Raw genomic sequence first — 14460 nt, 5'->3', positions numbered from 1 at the left:
CATGGACATATATACACTACCAAACGTAAGGTAGATAGATAGTGGGAAGCAGCTGCAGAGCACAGGGAGATCAGCTCAGTGCTTTGTGACTGCCTGGAGGGGTGGGATGGGGAGGGTGGTAGGGAGGGAGATACATGAGGGAAGGGATGTGGGAACAGATGTATATGTATGACTGATTCACTTTGTTATATACAGAAACTAATAAAAAAAAATTGCTCACAAACTCTCAGTAAATAGAAACAAGATGATAATAATGCATGACACAGCTGCTGGAGCTAGTATCAGTCATATTCAATGGTTGATTGGAAATTGAATTACATAGAAAAAAAATAATGGTTTAAAGAATAAAAACAGACCACACCCTTAAAACTGAAGTGTTTTCCCAAAGTAATCTCCAGTGATGACAAGCCACAAAATCTTGTAATTTACTCAGTGAAAGTCTATGCTGAACTGTTCTGTTTCTCACAGTATTTGTGGTAACTCTTCTTTTCTGAAATTTGTTCTTCATGTCAGTCTGAGGAATTACTTGCTTCATGGTTGAATGTGTGATGATAATATTTTACGAGTGATACTTTACTGTAGCATTTTCATTAGAAAAAAAAGAGTCTATATATCCTTTGAAACTAAGTTGCCACAATCAAATGAACAGCTCACTTCTAACATCATAGCAGGACAAAGACACACAGCAAAGACACTGGAAAATTAATAACTTGGTGTCAGTATTTTTATTCAAGGTATTATGAGATAGGTAAAAGCATTTCATGATATTTGTGGGGGGAAACTGGACAAAAACGTAAGAGGATTGTTGTAGACAGTAAGACAAAATCATCTCTTCAGTTTTTTGATTTGCTGATTCATTAAAGATGACCAAGATCCAAGTGCAGAAATAATTACACAGAAAATAGTCCATGATATGGTGAAGTGGATAGACACAGTTAAGTGAAAAAAAAAAATCCAAGCCCAGAATGGAAGAAAATATTTGAAAAATATCTGATAAAAGACTTGTATCAAAAATAGTCAAAGAACTCTTAAAACTCAACAATAAGAAAATAAACAACTCAGAAAAATGGATAAAAGATCTGAAAAAATATTTCACAGAAGAAGATAAAATATAAACAAAAATGACAAATAAACATTTGAAAAGGTGTTCAACATCATTTGTCATTAAGGAATTAAAACAACACCATGATACCAAGACATTCTGATAGAATGGCTAAAATTTGAAAACTGACAGTACCAATTGCTAGCTGGAGTGTGAAACAATAGGAACTCTCACTCATTGTTGGTAGGAATGAAAAATGGCACAACCACTTTGACAGATAGTTTGACAGTTTCTTACAAAGGTAAATATACTATACAATCTAGTGATTGTGACTATCGGCATTTACTGCATTAATTTGAAAACTTATGTCCACATAAATACATGCACGTGAATATTTACAGCAGCTTTATTCATAAAGCATCAAAAATTGAATGAAAACAAGGTATCCTTCAATAAGTGAGTGGATAAATAAGCAGTGGTTCATCCATACAATGGAATGTTACTTAATGACAAAAAGAAATGAGCTATCAAGCCATGAAACAGATGAATCTTAAACGTATATTGTAAAGTAAAAGAAGCCAGTCAAAAAAAAAAAAAAAAACTACTAACTGAATGATTCAGATTACATGAGTTTCTTTAAAAAGCAAAACTATAGAAGCAGTAAAAAGATCAATGCTTGCCAGTGGTTTGATTGATGCTTGGGAAGAAGCTTGAATAGATGAGGCATGGGGAATTTTAATGTTGGTGAAACTATTCTTTATGATACGGTAATGGTGAATAAAACACATTAAACACTCATAGAACTTTACAACAGAAAGAGTAAATCTTAATGAATGTGAACTGGGAAAATCATTTAGGAATTTGAGGGATCCCAGAATATAATACAAAATGCATTAAATAATCCAAATTTATTAAAAATACATTTAAGAACCTCACTGTATGGGGTAGAAGGATATGGTACTGTAACTTTGAAAATAAGTTGAGGCTGTAAAACTGAAGGAAGAAAGAACTATGTATAAACACTGTACTCCAGTTAATAAAGTTGTTTCCTACTGGGGTATGAATTAACAACTCTGAAAGCACTATATATATATATATATATATATATATATATATATATATAGGACTTGAACAATTAAGAAATGGATGACACATGGTGGGAGCTAGTTTTATCTCTATGGAGTGGAAGGTTACAGATAGACAGGGGAGTAGGCTAGACTGATACATGAGGTAAATGGATTAGAGTTGGAGACATCAGTATGAACATATGTTTAGCTTAAGACAGATATAGATGGTTACATACAGAAATATTTATTGATATGTGTGGATATACATTTTAGGGTCTAAAAACAATGGAACCACAGTAGTAATCGGCACTCCTAATGCTCAGACTTTAGTTTTGAATACCATTATCAAATAAAAGGAACCAGAGTTCCTTGGAGAAATGGCAGATTCTAAGACTGGGGCAAAAAATATGCATGATGAGTCTCCAACAGCTTGTAATGCCATCAAATAAGAAAGTACTTAAATAAATAAACAAAATGCAAAACCAACCAATCAAGCAAACAACAACAACAACAAAAAAGCCACAATGATAAGGATAAATTAAAAGAATACAAGAACCAATTGAAAGAGCTCCTAGTGGCCAACTCGGATGACTCTGAGCAACAAAATAAATAATTAGTATTGGATTGTAACCTAAATAGTAAAATAAATAATTATAAGTCCATACCAACATGAATGATTAAGTAAATAAGTAGGCAAGAATAGACAAATCTCTTATGCAGAGAATCCCAAATAATTTATGTAAATATCCACCCATAAGGAGGTGAAGCTTAACCTCTGACTCCTTAAGTGTGGACTGCACATAGTGATTTTCTTCTAAAGGGTATAGTATGGAGAGGAGGGGGAAAAAAAAGGTAACTTTACAATGTCTAAATCTGACAAACACTGTCTCAAGACAGCTGACCAAGGTTAACAACAGTGATATGTTATGTTGATAGTCTGTACCCTTGATATGACATGATAAGAATGAGTTTACCTCTGTGATTTTTCTCCCCCAAACATATAATGCCAGTCTAATCATGAGAAAAAAGCATCAGATAAATGCAAACTAAGGGGCATTCTACAAATTACTTGACCAATATTTTTCAAAACTATCAAGGTAATGAAAAAAAATGCTGAGAAACTGTCACAACCAAGAGGAGCTTAAGAAGACATGGCTATTAAATGTAATGTGGTATCCTAGGTGGGATCCTGGAACAGAGGAAAGATATTAGAGAAAAGCTGAAAAAAAAAAAAGAATAAAGTATTGACTATAGTTCATAATAATATATCAATATTTGTTCTTTATGATAAATATATCAATAATATAAGATGTTAATAATGGATGAAGCCACGTGTTACAGTATTCAGGAACTTTATACTATCTTCACCTTTTTATGTAAATCTAACTCTTTACTAAAAAAAGTTTGTTAAAATAATTCTAATTCTAGTATTTTATCTGTTGATGGTTTCTGGTTCTCTACATACACAATCATGCCCATAGCAAATAATAATAATTTTATATGTTCATTTATAATCTTAGTACCTTTTATTCTTTTTCTTCTCTTATTATCAACAGCCTCCAGTACAATATTAAATGAAGCAGGGCTTCCCAACCTCACTGGGAATGTTTTCAACATTTCACCATTAAATATGCTGTTACTGTTGATATGTTTAAGGTACACCTTCATTTGTTCAAATTTTCTATAATCGAGAGTTGAAGAAGTTTTGGAGGTAGGGACTGATAATCAAAGTTGTCATTTTTGACTCCCTACTGTGTAAGGATATTATACCAGACCCTTTACCTAGATCTTTCTGAATCTACACAATCAAAAGGTAAGAAATTTTGTAACTGTTCAACTTAGACTCTCAGAGAGGCTAAGCAATTTGCTTAGTGTCACGACACTTGCCTAGCAGAGATAAAATTCCATCCAAAGTAGCATATACTTGAAATAAGTGAGTTAAGGAAAGTTTAAAAGTGTAGAGGCATTTATTTGTCAAAAAAGGCAATTTAAGGGCCTCCCTGGTGGCGCAGTGGTTAAGAGTCCGCCTGCCGATGCAGGGGATACGGGTTCGTGCCCCGGTCTGGGAGGATCCCATATGCCGCGGAGCGGCTGGGCCCGTGAGCCATGGCCGCTGGGCCTGCGCATCCGGAGCCTGTGCTCCGCAACGGGAGAGGCCACAACAGTGAGAGGCCCACATACCGCAAAAAGAAAAAAAAAAAAAAAAAAAGGCAATTTAAGAGTTTGAAAATGAAGGCATAGAAGGAAACGAAGACTGAGTATGGAGATGAAGGGGACATGAGAAGGAGTCCACAGTCAAGGAATCGATAGCTCAGTGGAGTTATATTTTAGGTACAATTTGTGGATGTAACATAGCACAGATCAGAATGAAGAGCTAGAGGGCAGGAAGAGAAATGACAAAACTAAATAGAATCAGAATTGGAAATGACACTTTGGTTTCAGGTATGGTTCATGTCCTCTGACCCTCATATACAGAAATTGTAGCAGTGAATATAATCATTAAGGAAATAGTCACCAGTCAGTCATACGTGGTTTCCATACCTGTCTCCACCAACTAAAGCTGTCTGATGTTACATAAACAATGCACTCTCTCTGAGTCTCAGTTACCTGATTGCATAAGGGAAAGAACCATGTTAGAAACATCATAGTGTTATTGCGAGGGTTAAATAAGGTAATATGTGTAATGTACTTAGCAAAGGCAAATGAATCTTCTATAAAGACTGCTCAGAGGAGTGAGTAATGGAAGAAATGCAAGGACTTTGGTAGACAGAGGTCTTCTGGGGAAGGGGGCCTTGGATGCCTCTGAAGCAATATTTTTCAGTATTGCCTGCACATTGGAATCATATGGGGGGGACTCAGAAAATACTGATGACCTGAATCCAACCCCCAGGAGTGGGTTTTATTTTTTAACATCTTTATTGGAGTATAATTGCTTTGCAATGGTGTGTTAGTTTCTGTGGTATAACAAAGTGAATCAGCTATACATATACATATATCCCCATATCTCCACCCTCTTGTGTCTCCCTCCCACCCTCCCTATCCCACACCTCTAGGTGGGCACAAAGCACTGAGCTGATCTCACTGTGCTATGCAGCTGCTTCCCACTAGCTATCTATTTGACATTTGGTAGTGTATATATGTCCATGCCACTCTCTCACTTCATCCCAGCTTACCCTTCCCCCACCCCGTGTCCTCAAGTCCATTCTTTACATCTGCATCTTATTCCTGTCCTGCTCCTAGGTTCTTCAGAATCTTTTTTTTTTTTTTTGATTCCATATATATGTGTTAGCATATGATATTTGTTTTTCTCTTTCTGACTTGCTTCACTCTGTATGACAGTCTCCAGGTTCATCCACCTCACTACAAATAACTCAATTTCGTTTCTCTTTTGGCTGAGTAATATCCCATTGTATATATGTGCCACATCTTCTTTATCCATTCATCTGTCGATGGGCACTTAGTTTGCTTCCATGTCCTGGCTATGGAAATATAGCTGAAATGAATGTTGTGGTACATGACTCTTTTTGAATATGGTTTCCTCAGGGTGAATGCCCAGTAGTGGGATTACTGGGTCGTATGGGAGTTCTATTTTTAGTTTTCTAAGGAACCTCCATACTGTTCTCCATAGTGGCTGTATCAATTTATATTCCCACGAACAGTGCAAGAGGGTACACTTTTCTCCACACCCTCGCCAGTATTTATTGTTTGTAGATTTTTTGATAATGGCCATTGTCACCCGGGTAAGGTGATACCTCATTGTAGTTTTGATTTGCATTTCTCTAATGATTATTGATGTTGAGCATCCTTTCATGTGTTTGTTGGCAGTCTATATATCTTCTTTGGAGAAATATTTATTTAGGTCTTCTGCCCTTTATTGGATTGGGTTGTTTGTTTTTTGATGTTGAACTACATGAGCTGCTTGCTTCTTTTGGAGATTAATCCTTTGTCATTTGCTTCATTGGCAAATATTTTCTCCCAGTCTGAGGGTTCTTTTTTCAACTTGATTATGGCTTCCTTTGCTGTGCAAAAGCTTTTAAGATTCATCAGGTTCCATTTGTTTATTTTTTATTTTATTTCCCTTTCTCTAGAAGGTGGATCAAAAAGGATTTTGCTGTGATTTATGTCATAGAGTGTTCTGACTATGTTTTCATCTAAGAGTTTTATAGTGTCTGCCCTTACATTTAGGTGTCTAATCCATTTTGAGTTTATTTTTGTGTAGGTGTTAGGAAGTGTTCTAATTTCATTCTTTGACATGTAGCTGTCCAGTTTTCTCAGCACCATTTAGGGAAGAGGCTGTCTTTTCTTCATTTTATATTCTTGCCTCCTTTATCAAAGATAAGGTGACCATATGTGAGTAGGTTTATCTCTGGGATTTCTATCCTGTTCCACTGATATATATTAGTGTTTTTGTTCCAGAACCATACTGTGTTGATTACTGTAGCTTTGTAGTATAGCCTGAAGTTCAGGAGCCTGACTCCTCCAGCTCAGTTTTTCTTTCTCAAGATTGCTTTGGCTATTTGGGGTGTTTTGTGTATCCATACAAACTGTGAAATTTTTTGTTCTAGTTCTATGAAAAATGCCAGTGGTAGTTTGATAGAGATTGCATTGGATCTGTAGATTGCTTTGTGTAGTATAGTCATTTTCTCAATGTTGACTCTTCCAATCCAAGAACATGGTATATCTCTCCATCTGTTTGTGTCATCTTTAATTTCTTTTATCAGTGTCTTATAGTTTTCTGCATAGAGGTCTTTTGTCTCATTAGGTAGGTTTATTCCTAGGTATTTTATTCTTTTTGTTACAGTGTTAAATGGGAGTGTTTCCTTAATTTCTCTTTCAGATTTTTCATCAATAGTGTATAGGAATGCCAGAGATTTCTGTGCATTAATTTTGTATCCTGCTACTTTACCAAATTCTCTGATGAGCTCTAGTAGTTTTCTTGTAGCATCTTTAGAATTCTCTATGTATAGTATCATGTCACCTGCAAACAGTGACATCTTTACTTCTTCTTTTCCAATTTGGATTCCTTTTATTTCTTTTTCTTCTCTGATTGATCTGGCTAAAAGTTCTAAAACTATGTTGAATAAAAGTGTTGAGAATGGGCAACCTTGTCTTGTCCCTGATCTTAGTTGAAATGGTTTGAGTTTTCACCATTGAGAATGATGTTGGCTGTGGGTTTGTCATATATGGCCTTTTTTATGTTGAGGTAAGTTCCCTCTATGCCTACTTTCTGGAGGGCTTTTATCATAAATGAGTGTTGCATTTTGTTGAAAGCTTTTTCTGCATCTATTTAGATGATCATATGGTTTTTCTCCTTCAATTTGTTAATATGGTGTATCACCTTGATGGATTTCCGTATATTGAAGGATCTTGCATTCCTGGGATAAACCCCACTTGATCATGGTGTATGATCCTTTTAATGTGCTGTTGGATTCTGTTTGCTAGGATTTTGTTGAGGATTTTTGCATCTATGTTCATCAGTGATACTAGCCTGTAGTTTTCTTTCTTTGTGACATCTTTGTCTGGTTATGGTATCAGGATGATGGTGGACTCATAGAATGAGTTTGGGAGTGTTCCTCCCTCTCCTATATTTTGGAAGAGTTTGAGAAGGAAAGGTATTAAGTATTCTCTAAATGTTTGATAGAATTCGCCTGTGAAGCCATCTTGTCCTGGGCTTTTGTTTGTTGGAAGAGTTTTAATTACAGTTTTAATTTCAGTGTTTGTGATTGGTCTGTTTATATTTTCTATTTATTCCTGGTTCAGTCATGGAAGGTTGTGCTTTTCTAATAATTTGTCAATTTTTTCCAGGTTGTCCATTTTATTGGCATATAGTTGCTTGTAGTAATGTTTCATGATACTTTGTATATCTGCAGTGTCAGTTGTTACTTCTTTTTCATTTCTAATTCTATTGATTTGTGTCTTCTCCCTTTTTTCTTGGTGACTCTGGCTAATGTTTTATCAATTTTGTTGATCTTCTCAAAGAACCAGCTTTTAGTTTTCTTGATCTTTTCTATTGTTTCCTTCATTCCTTTTTCATTGATTCTGACCTGATCTTTATGATTTCTTTCCTTCTGCTAACTTTAGGGTTTTTTTTGTTGTTGTTCTTCTTCTTTCTCTAATTGCTTTAGGTGTAAGGTTAGGTTGTTTATTTGAGATGTTTCTTGTTTCTTGAGGTAGGATTGTATTGCTATGTACTTCCATCTTAGAACTGCTTTTGTTGCATCCCATGGGTTTTGGGTGGTCGTGTTTGCATTGTCATTTGTTTCTAGGTATTTTATGATTTCCTCTTTGATTTCTTCAGTGATCTCTTGGTTATTTAGTAGTGTATTGTTTAGCCTCCATCTGTTTGTATTTGTTACAGATTTTTTCCTCTAATTTATATCTAGTCTCATAACATTGTGGTCAGAAAAGATACTTGATACCGTTTCATTTTTCTTAAATTTGCCAAGGCTTGGTTTATGACCCAAAATATGATCTATCCTGGAAAATGTTCTATGAGCACTTGAGAAGAAAGTGTACTCTTTTGTTTTTGGATGGAATGTCCTATAAATATCAATTAAGTCCATCTTGTTTAATATATCATTTAAAGCTTGTGTTTCCTTATTTATTTTCATTTTGGATGATCTGTCCATTGGTGAAAGTGGGGTGTTAAAGTCCCCTAGTGTTACTGTCGATTTTCCCTTTTATTCCTGTTAGCTTTTGCCTTAGGTATTGAGGAGCTCCTATGTTGGGACCATAAATATTTACAATTGTTATATCTTCTTCTTGATTTGATCACTTGATCATTATGTAGTGTCCTTCTTTGTCTCCTGTAATCATCTTTATTTTAATATCTATTTTGTCTGATTTGAGAATTGCTACTCCAGATTTATTTCGATATCCATTTTCATAGAACATCTTCTTCCATCCCCTCACTTTCAGTCTGTATGTGTCCCTAGGTCTGTAGTGGGTCTCTTGTAGACAGCAATATATAGGTCTTTTTTTTGTATCCATTCAGCCAGTCTATGTATTTTGGTTGGAGCATTTAATCCATTTACACTTAAGTTAGTTACCGATATGTATGTTCCTATTACCATTTTCTTAATTGCTTTGGTTTTGTTATTGTATGTCTTTTCCTTCTCTTGTTTTTCCTGCCTAGAGAAGTTCCTTTAGCATTTGTTGTAAAGCTGGTTTGGTGGTGCTGAATTCTTATAACTTTTGCTTTTTTGTAAACACTTTAATTCCTCTGTTGAATCTGAATGAGGTCCTTGCTGGGTAGAGTAATCTTGGTTGTAGCTTTTTTCCATTTATCACTTTCAATATGTCCTGTCCCTCCCTTCTGGCTTGCAGAGCTTCTGCTGAAAGAAGGCTGTTTACCTTATAGGGATTCCCTTGAATGTTATTTTTTGTTTTTCCCTTGCTCTTTTTAATATTTTTTCTTTGTACTTAATTTTGATAGTTTGATTAATATGTGTCTTGGCATGTTTCTCCTTGGATTTATCCTGTTTGGTACTCCGGGAGTGGGTTTGATATAACTGGTTTGAAGTGTAGGCTGGGCTACAGAGAAACACTTTATTCCTCCTTCACCTTCTTGCTCTGCATCTGCTCCACTTCCCCATAAAGTCAGTTCCAATTTGTATTTGGGGTCTTACCCCCTCATTCCTACTCAGTCAGGTGGTGCCAGCTAACACAGATCTGGCCAATCAGTATCTCATATTCTTCTGTCACAGGTAGATATTCAACCCTGTCAGGACAGTGAGACACTATGAGACCTACTAAGGCCTTTGAAAGACAGATACTCTAACTTGCTGGATTTGAAGCTGAGAGGTTTTAAGTTTTGTAGCTATAGCACTCACTTTTCTACCCTGAGAGAGAAATTAAAAGATGGAAAGAAACCTAGTTCAGAGCAACTTAGTCAGCTGTGCCTGCAACTTCTCTAACTCCTGCACATTTTTATTTTATCTATGGCAATAAAAAAAGGCATCTTTTTATTGAAAAAATGTTATTTTGTAGTATTGCACAAAATGACTGAATCGTTTTAAAGAAAGACAACCCAAATTGTAATTTTCTTCTTTGGGTCAATATTCATGTAATACTCTGTAGTAATGAATTTATTAACATGTAAGTATCTATATGTAAGTATTAAGACATACAAAGATATATAAATGTAAAAATGGAAATGCACAACCTGCCAAGACTGAATCAGGAAGAAATAGAAAATATGAATAGACCAATCACAAGCACTGAAATTGAAACTGTGATTAAAAATCTTCCAACAAACAAAACCCCAGGACCAGATGGCTTCACAGGTGAATTCTATCAAGCACTTAGAGAAGAACTAACACCTATCCTTCTCAAACTCTTCCAAAATAGAGCAGAGGGAGGAACACTCCCAAACTCATTCTACGAGGCCACCATCACCTTGATACCAAAACCAGGAAAGGATGTCACAAAGAAAGAAAACTACAGGCCAATATCACTGATGAACATAGATGCAAAAATCCTCAACAAAATACTAGCAAACAGATTCCAACAGCACATTAAAAGGATCATACACCATGATCAAGTGGGGTTTATTCCAGGAAAGCAAGGATTCTTCAATATACGGAAATCCATCAAGGTGATACACCATATTAACAAATTGAAGGAGAAAAACCATATGATCATCTCAATAGATGCAGAGAAAGCTTTTGACAAACTCCAAAACCCATTTATGATAAAAGCCCTCCAGAAAGTAGGCATAGAGGGAACTTTCCTCAACATAATAAAGGCCACATATGACAAACCCACAGCCAGCATCGTCCTCAATGGTGAAAAACTGAAACCATTTCCACTAAGATCAGGAACAAGACAAGGTTGCCCACTCTCACCACTCTTATTCAACATAGTTTTGGAAGTTTTAGCCACAGCAATCAGAGAAGAAAAGGAAATAAAAGGAATCCAAATGGGAAAAGAAGAAGTAAAGCTGTCACTGTTTGCAGATGACATGATACTATACATAGAGAATCCTAAAGATGCTACCAGAAAACTACTAGAGCTCATCAATGAATATGGTAAAGTAGCAGGATACAAAATTAATGCACAGAAATCTCTAGCATTCCTATATAGTAATGATGAAAAATCTGAAAGAGAAATCAAGGAAACAGTCCCATTTACCATTACAAAAAGAAGAATAAAATATCTAGGAATAAACCTACCTAAGGAGACAAAAGACCTTTATGCAGAAAATTATAAGACACTGATGAAAGAAATTAAAGATGATACAAATAGATGGAGAGATGTACCATGTTCTTGGATTGGAAGAATCAACATTGTTAAAATGACCCTACTACCCAAAGCAATCTACAGATTAAATGCAATCCCTATCAAACTACCACTGGCATTTTTCACAGAACTAGAACAAAAAATTTCAAAATTTGTATGGAAACACAAAAAACTCTGAATAGCCAAAGGAATCTTGAGAACGAAAAGATGGAGCTGGAGGAATCAGGCTCCCTGACTTCAGACTATACTACAAAGCTACAGTAATTAAGACAGTGTGGTACTGGCACAAAAACAGAAAGATAGATCAATGGAACAGGATAGAAAGCCCAGAGATAAACCCATGGACATATGGTCACCTTATCTTTGATAAAGGAGGCATGAATGTACAGTGGAGAAAGGACAGCCTCTTCAATAAGTGGTTCTGGGAAAACTGGACAGGGACATGTAAAAGTATGAGATTAGATCATTCCCTAACACCATACACAAAAATAAGCTCAAAATGGATTAAAGACCTAAATGTAAGGCCAGACACTATCAAACTCTTAGAGGAAAACATAGGCAGAACATTCTATGACATAAATCACAGCAAAATCCTTTTTGACCCACCTCCTAGAGTAATGGAAATAAAGACAAAAATAAACAAATGGAACCTAATGAAACTTAAAAGCTTTTGCACAGCAAAGGAAACCATAAACAAGACCAAAAAACAACCCTCAGAATGGGAGAAAATATTTGCAAATGAAGCAACTGACAAAGGATTAATCTCCAAAATTTATAAGCAGCTCATGCAGCTCAATAACAAAAAAACAAACAACCCAACCAAAAATGGGCAGAAGACCTAAATAGACATTTCTCCACAGAAGATATACAGACTGCCAACAAACACATGAAAGGATGCTCAACATCTTTACTCATTAGAGAAATGCAAATCAAAACTACAATGAAATATTATCTCACACCAGTCAGAATGGCCATCATCAAAAAATCTAGAAACAATAAATGCTGGAGAGGGTGTGGAAAAAAGGGAACACTGTTGCACTGCTGGTGGGAATGTGAATTGCTACAGCCACTATGGAGAACTGTATGGAGGTTCCTTAAAAAACTACAAATAGAACTACCATATGACCCAGCATTCCCACTACTGGGCATATACCCTGAGAAAACCATAATTCAAAAAGAGACATGTACCAGAATGTTCATAGCAGCCCTATTTACAATAGCCCGGAGATGGAAACAACCTAAGTATCCATCATCGGATGAATGGATAAAGAAGATGTGGCACATATATACAATGGAATATTACTCAGCCATAAAAAGAAATGAAATTGAGCTATTTGTAATGAGGTGGATGGACCTAGAGTCTGTCATACAGAGTGAAGTAAGTCAGAAAGAGAAAGACAAATACTGTATGCTGACACATATATATGGAATTTAAGGGAAAAAAAAGGTCATGAAGAACATAGGGGTAAGACAGGAATAAAGACACAGATCTACTAGAGAATGGACTTGAGAATATGGGGAGGGGGAAGGGTAAGCTGTGACAAAGCAAAAGAGCGGCATGGACATATATACACTACCAAACGTAAGGTAGATAGCTAGTGGGAAGCAGCCGCATAGCACAGGGAGATCAGCTCGGTGCTTTGTGAGCACCTGGAGGGGTGGGATAGGGAGGGCAGGAGGGAGATGCAAAAGGGAGGGGATATGGGAACATATGTACATGTATAACTGATTAAATTTGTTAATTAAAAAATTTAAAAAAATAAAAAAGTAAAAGCCCACATTTACTAAGGTCTACTTATGGCCCATTTTAAGCAAAAAAAAAAAAAAATATATATATATATATATATATATGATAAATGTAACAGTTTTAATTTTAGCCTTTATGCATAATTAATTTATAAGCATATTAAATCAAATTACATTTATTATATTGAGCTTATAATCTTTATCATGTGCAACAATTTCTTTGATAAATAGACAAATTATGTTTATTATCCTATCTAGATATTTGTATTTTTCTGTACCTACTGCTAAGCCTTTAAGGATTTATTCTACATCAAAGTTTAAGGAACAGTAATAAAAACACCTGTCAGTTAACTCCCACAGTTTTAAGTGAATCATGTTAATATGTTCCCTTCTTAGCTTAAAGTAGCTTGAATCAGGTTTTCTTTTACTTTTGGAAAAAAGAAAAGAGACAACTGGTACATTTCTTTCTTCCCCATACCCAAATTCCCACGTTTTTTACCTACAGGTGAGTCTTGACATGATTCCTTGTAATAATGCTGCTCAAATAATTTAGCAAGAATTTTATTTAAAGGGCCACTCTGGGTTAAGCATGAAATTTAATTAACTCATTAAAATCTAAAATGTGTTCTCTCTAGGATGCTGGCTGAAAACAGAACCCTGAGTAATGAAGCCACTCCACTATATCTCAGAGCTCTCCCCTTCCAGGTTATACTAGAAAAATCAGGTTTTTGAATCTGACGTGGGAGGTACAGTTAAACTTACATTTCACAATAGAAACGTGCTTTAAATGTGAGTTAGCTGTCTGGATGGTTCTGAAACATTTAGTTTCTGTTTGCTCTTTAGCCAGAGTAGTCAGAAAATAGCTTGGCTAATGCTACTCAGCAAATTCTCTCAAGGACAAGGATTCACACCATGAATTTTTCTCAGGTCTGATGACTAAATCTCCCGCTTCATTTATTACTCAGGCACTATCTGTTCTCTGGAGGCAGCACAGAATAGAAAGGAAACACTTTGTAGAGAGATGTTGGGTGATGAGTGTGTATGTCTTTCCCTAAAGCTGCATTTTGTCACATCAACTCAGAGTAAGGACAGCCACTGAAGAATTTCTCAATGTTGTACTGTAAAAGATAAGGGAAGGACACCATGAATGGTCAGAGAGCAGGATAATTCACTTCAGCTTTCTGCTAATACTCACGAAATGGAATGCCACCCCTGTTTTTTTTTTAACTTTGCAGGTAAACAGTTTTGCAAGGGCAATCACAGATTTTACAGGAGAAGTTAGCCACTAGAGGGTCCCTCTGTTCAAAGTCATGCATATAATGTTGAAGGATTTGCACACAGACAGAGACAGAAAGAGAGGGAGAA

The sequence above is a fragment of the Mesoplodon densirostris genome, chromosome 4 (assembly GCF_025265405.1).
Source record: "Mesoplodon densirostris isolate mMesDen1 chromosome 4, mMesDen1 primary haplotype, whole genome shotgun sequence".
NCBI lineage: Eukaryota > Metazoa > Chordata > Mammalia > Artiodactyla > Ziphiidae > Mesoplodon > Mesoplodon densirostris.
The sequence above is the reverse complement of the archived record's forward strand: the minus strand, read 5'-3'. Positions refer to the sequence as shown.